The sequence below is a fragment of the Rousettus aegyptiacus genome, unplaced genomic scaffold (assembly GCF_014176215.1).
Source record: "Rousettus aegyptiacus isolate mRouAeg1 unplaced genomic scaffold, mRouAeg1.p scaffold_m13_p_9, whole genome shotgun sequence".
NCBI lineage: Eukaryota > Metazoa > Chordata > Mammalia > Chiroptera > Pteropodidae > Rousettus > Rousettus aegyptiacus.
This window is the reverse complement of record NW_023416312.1, coordinates 54,156,391-54,162,594: the sequence shown is the minus strand read 5'-3', so window position 1 is coordinate 54,162,594 and position 6,204 is coordinate 54,156,391. Positions and strand designations below refer to the sequence as shown.

At 34.6% G+C, this 6,204-nt stretch overlaps 1 pseudogene; it reads left to right on the top strand.

Moving 5' to 3' along the window:
- The first annotated feature begins 5,279 nt into the window (after nt 1-5,279).
- Nucleotides 5,280-5,917, top strand: LOC107502404 (annotated as a pseudogene).
- The last annotated feature ends 287 nt before the right edge of the window (nt 5,918-6,204 follow it).

Genomic DNA, 6,204 nt, shown 5'->3' with positions numbered 1-6,204 from the left:
GTCATCTACCTAGCCTTTCTTACTCCCAAGGATATAAAATCACTTTGAAAGTGGAAAAATTATCAAATTGGCCTGGAAAACTCAAGCCACAAAATGGTGTGTGTGTGTGTGTGTGTGTGTGTGTGTGTGTGTGTGTGTGCGCGCACGTGCGCATGCTGTCTGTCTGTCCATCTCTCTATCTATTCATCTATCTATATGATTTTGGCTTTTTTGGAATGTAGACTGCTCTATAATTGGTGTAGGGCCCTTAATGGTTACATGAACTCATGTAACCACTTTCCATATTGGTTATGTTTTTAAATTTTTATCTATAGATGTAAGAGTGTCATAGTGAGTCTGTGAACAAGTTTTCATTGAGCACCTGTTGTGGTACACATGCTTTCTAGATTCTAAATAACCAAGATCGACAGTATCCCTTTCCTCAAGGAACTTACATTCCAATGGAGAAGATAGACAGCAAAATGCAAATAAATTAGAAAATTCCTAATACTGAATAAGAAGAACTAGCTAACTTTGAGGGAGGGTGACAAGGTGACCAGTTTATTTGGAGTGGTTCCGGAAAGCCTTCCTGAGGCTATAACATTTGACTTTAGACTTCAAACATGAGAAAGAGGCAGCCATTCAAATATTGGGGATAAAAGTTATCTGATTACAATTTTTAAAATTCTCTCTCTTCTTCCCTTCCTCTCATCTATCTATTTCGAAATCCCTGAAACAGAAGTAAGCTTACTGTGTAACAAGATCTAGTCTGATGGGAGCATAATTAATGAGGGAGAGGGTGGAAGAATCTGAGAGTATAGAAATAGAAAGATGCTACATTATATAGGATTTTTTAATCCATGATAAGGGATTTGAATTTTATTTTAGGTTTGATGGAAAGACAGTGGAAGCTTTTAAGCTGTGAAGCATGATTATCAGACTGATAGTTTCAAAAGATTACTGTAGGTGCTATAAAGAGAACAAGTTGTAGGGGGAAATGAATAGAAACAGGGAGACAAATTAGGAAAATATTGCAATACTTCAGATGAGAGATGATAGAGACTTTGACTGGGGTTTTCAAATCCAATGGAAATGAATTTGAAACATTTTGACAATAGAAATATTTTAAGAAATAGAAATAGGGTAATATTCAAAGGCAAATATCAAAATTACTGGAAATATGACAGGACTTACTAAAAAATGAGACCTGAAATCTGAAGGAAAGAGAATTGAAGATGATGCCTACATTTTGTTTTCGGTCTCAACAACTGGGTGTTTACTTAAAAGGAGAAGGCTTGGTCGGTAGCAAATTTAAAAGTAAAACTCTGTACTACTATTTGGGCTCTAATAATGTTGAGAGGTCCATTAGACTTTCCAATAAGTGTAGGAAGTTGTATATATTATATGATTTCTGAAGTTCCGCAGAGAAGTCCAGGCTGGAGTTACAGATTTGAGAGGTATCAATATATAGATTTGAACTCATAGTGAAAGAGATAGCTCAGGGAGAGAGCGCACAAAGAATGGGAAAATAAAGAGTCTCAGTGCACTCTAATTTCTAAAAGTCTTATTCAGAAGGAAGATCCAGCAAAGGAGACCAAGAAAAAGTGTCTAGTGAGTTGGTAAAATTAGATGTTACTTCAGGAAAAGTCTTGTCATCCCGCCAGGTGCTACTGATGAGTCAATAAAATTAGATCAGAAATTTCACCACAGGCTTGGGCAAAGTGTTAAGTCATTGACGTCTTCGGTGAGAGCTTTTTCAAGACAAAGAAGTTGAGTTAATGAGTATAACAGGTCCTCGATCAATGTTGTTTTGTTCTTGTTATATGTTATTGCAGAACCTATCGATGATGTTAAGCGATGACTTACTGTATATTGAAGAATATATCAATACTGTGGTTTGAAAAATAAATGAAGATCAAGAAGTTGAGTTAGTGAGTAGAGAAAAGTATTTTGATAATTGTTATGGAAGGAAAATAGAAAAATGAAGGGGTTTTTGTTTACTATATTTTTAAGATAGGTGATAATAAGATATATTTAAATGACATTGGGGTTGGTTCAGCAGAGAGAAATAAACTGATCATTTAGTAGAGAAAGTACATAATTGCAGGAGTAAAGTCTTTGTGAAAGTGGGAACGAATGGGATTCAAGACCCAAGGGAGCATACTCTTATGGGGTACTTCTTTTATAACAGCATCAAGGCAGTAGAGTATGGAGTTGAGAGTCAGTCTCTGGACACAGACTTCCTGGGTTCAAATCCTGTGTTCCAGACTTCTTGGGTTCAGATCTTGTGTTTGCCACTTGGTTTTTTGTTTGTGATCTTAAGGAAATGCTTTATTTTCTCTTCTCTAAAATTGAGATGATATGTGGTATCTAAAAAAAAAAAGAAACAAGCTCATAGAAACAGAAATCAGGATGGTAGTGCCAGAGGCAGGGAGTCGGGGTTGGGAGAATTAAGTGAAGGGGCAGAAAGTTACAAGCTGCTAATTTTAAGATGAATAAGTCCTGGGGATTTAATGCACAGCATGGTGACTATAGTTAACAATACTGTTTTGTGTATTTTAAAATCTCTAAGAGAGTAGATGTTAAAAGTTCTCAAATGGAAAAAAAAATCTTGGTAACTATCTTAAGTGATGGATGTTTAACTAAACTCATTGTGGTCATCAATTCACAATATATACACACAACAAATTATTATGTTGTATACCCTAAACTTATACAATGTTATATGTCAATTATATCTCAATAAAATAAAATGTAGATGTAAAAATAACACATAGCTCTTAGGGTTGTCTGGAATATTAAATAGGTTGAAATGGGTGAAGTGTATAAAAGTAATGGTTGGCACATAGTATGTCCTAAATACATGCCAGCTATTGTTGTTGTTGCTGCTGCTATTGTTGTATGGAGCAGGATGTGATTGTCAGAGATTAGTGAAAAAAGTTGAAAAATTGAGGAGAAAGGAGAAGGTACTAAATGATTATTTTTTGCTTAATTAAACACATTCCGATATCAATGGAAATAATCTTGTACTGGGAACTTTATGTCACAAAATTTTTATGAGGAACAAATGGGATAATGTCTAAGAAATATTTAAAATAAAAAGCACTAGATGAATGGGATCGTTATTTGTTGACCCAACTTGTAAAGTGAAATATTTCCTCAAACAATTTGGGGTAGGAAATAATAAAGGACATTATTTAATCGATTTAATTTTACTCCCTGAATCGTGAACTTATTTTTTGATGTTTCATAGACACTGACTACATTAGAGAATGTCTTTCCTTATTCATATGGATTGCATTTTTACTAATTTGGGTGCAAAATTAAAGTTTATTAATTTAACATTTACTTAGATAGTGAAAGATTACAGTCTCAAAATATAGAATATACCACTTAGCTTTTGCAGTCCTTTTATACTCCAACTGTGATTACTGAATACGATAACTTTATTTTAAAACAAGACTTAGGTATTAATGTTTGCAGCAAACAAATGGCTTGTAAAATTCCTGGCAAAGTTACCCTTTTGACAACATGAAACTTTCCCATCCAGCTGGTCATTAGGCCTTTCCAACTGTCAATGTCTTTTGGAATCTGCTTTAATAGTGGCATATAATTAGCTTTATACAGATCAGAGACATTGGGGGGTAATATTCCAAGGAAAATATCAAAATCCCAAGAAAGTTAACTCAACGAGACATATGTCCCCATCATCCTTCATGACAGTCTTTAGCTCTGAAGACTGTAGCAGTTGATTTGTATTAGGTAATTTGAATCATAATATGGAAATACTACAATTAAATACCTTACTAGAGTTCTGGAAAGTATATTGAGAAGAATGATATTAACAGCAATATGTCATTAATGTACATTGTCTTTGCATATATAATTCAGTAATCACTTCAAAGAAATATGGCAAATAATTAGAAAAAAATAATTTCTAATACTAAAGTGAATTTTTCGACATTAAGGTATATGGTAAAGTTTAAGTCAACATAATATATTTTATGATTTATCTAAAATTAATCTAATTTTAATGTATCATACCAAGTTTATACACATTTCAATACCTGTACAAATAGACACATACAGAGTCTCAAACAAAAGGATGTTACATTAAAGGAGACAAGACTGTGATGTCAAATAGAATTTTAATCATGTTTTTATCTCCTGAATTAAGGAAGTACATTTTAGAACTTTAAGGTTTTGTCATCTAATGTCTTCATCTTTAGGTAGTTACACACCACAATAGAAAGGTTTTTACTTTCACAAAAGCCTAGTCAGCTGCTCCCCAGAATCTGTTTATGAGGAAGTATTTGCAATAGCTCTATGTGAAAGTATTGTCTAAGCAGATGATTAATGGCAAAATTGTGAACAAGACAAGCAGAATGCAGGATATGAGTTTTCACTAGCAGAGAAGAGAGAGAAAACCCTGTTATTGTGCCATTTCTAAGAGTTTCAGTTGCTTTTTAACAAATTAATTTGAGGACTATCAAGAATTATATATTACTGTTAAGTGAAAAAGTCTGTTGGCAGAGCAGGCCCAAGATTCCAATTGTGTGTCTCAGTATATAATTTGGCTAGGCCCATGACGCCAGCTCACATAAGAGAGTGAATTTACCATCTACCAAAGACTCTAGTGTTGGCTGTATTACAGCTGTTAATGATAAATGGGGCAATAACCAGAATCCATTGACAGTAAGAAGAAAAATGCAGTCTGGAATTTATATGTGACTATCCTAAATGAAAAATATTCACTAATAAAGTCTGAACTAAATGTCAGATGAGATTTTTTTTATTCCTTTTGAGTTTTTCATAAGCCCATTGCCTGTACCCAAGAGAGTTGGTGAGAAATTCCTGACTAGATTTTCTCATTCTCCATCAATTTATTTGTGTCCCTTGATGATTATGCTCTTGTCATAAAACCATATTCATTTTCTGGCTGAGGATCATTAAATATTTGTTTACAAAGTCATTTGTGTTTTCATATAAACTAAGTATTTTAGTTCCTGGTAAATACTAGAGTGGACCAAATGAGAACTTGAAGTATAAGCATTCTCACTCATCTATGATACCCAACAGCAGCTCCTTAGATATCCCAGTGATTGGGATTTTAGGCAAGTCAGGACAGAGAAGGGCAGAGAAAGCATATTATATCAATGCCCCTATTTGATGGCTAAAAGATTGGAGATTCACAAAAGATAAGTGATTCATCCAAAGTATACAGCTGGTTACATTCAAATAAGCATTAAGAAAGCATGGGTCTTGCTCTTCCCATAAGCTGCCTGAGGTGACTTCTGAAAATGGTTTGCTACTCACTTGACCCAGAAAACCCCACAAAATCATGCACATCAAGAGGTTCAAATCTTCGTGTTTACTTTAAGAATACTCATAAAACTGCCCAGGGTATGCATATCCAAAAAGCCACCAAGTACCTGAAGGACGTCACTTTATAGAAGCAATGTGTGCCACTTTGTTGTTACAATGGTGGAGTTGGTAGGTGTGCCCAGGCCAAACAGTGGGGCTGGACGCAGGGTCGGTGGCCCAAAAAGAGTTCTGAATTTTTGCTGCACATGCTTACAAATGCAGAGAGTAATGCTGAACTTAAGGGTTTAGATGTAGACTCTCTGGTCATTGAGCACATCCAGGTGAATAAAGCTCCCAAGATGCAGCGCAGAACTTACAGAGCTCATGGGCAGATTAACCCTCTACATGAGCTCCCTCCCTGCCACATTGAGATGATCCTTACTGAGGAATAGCAGATTGTTTCTAAACCAGAAGAGGAGCTTGCACAGAAGAAGATACCCTAAACACACGCACACACACACACACAAACACACACACACACACACACACAAACAAAAACAAAAACAAAAAACAAAAAAAACCAAAAAACAAAAACAAAAAACTAAAGAAACAAAAACTTATGGCCCGGGAGTAAATTTAGCATCAAATAATAAAAAGGAAAAAAAAAAAAAGAAAGAAAACGTAGGTCCTATTTTTGAGTGTTTTCCTGAACTTTATTTTGCTTTTTAATATCTGATGACAATGCAAGTATAGCTTATCTCTACCCCTGATTTCTCAGTCACAGTTCCAAAGTATATTCTATGTAGAAAATACATCTTCCTGGTTTTAATGGCTCATAGATTATGAGGATTGCCTTGCAATAAATAAACCCTAATATAAATTTCACAAATACTGAAACATGCAGATTTATTAATGAATGAT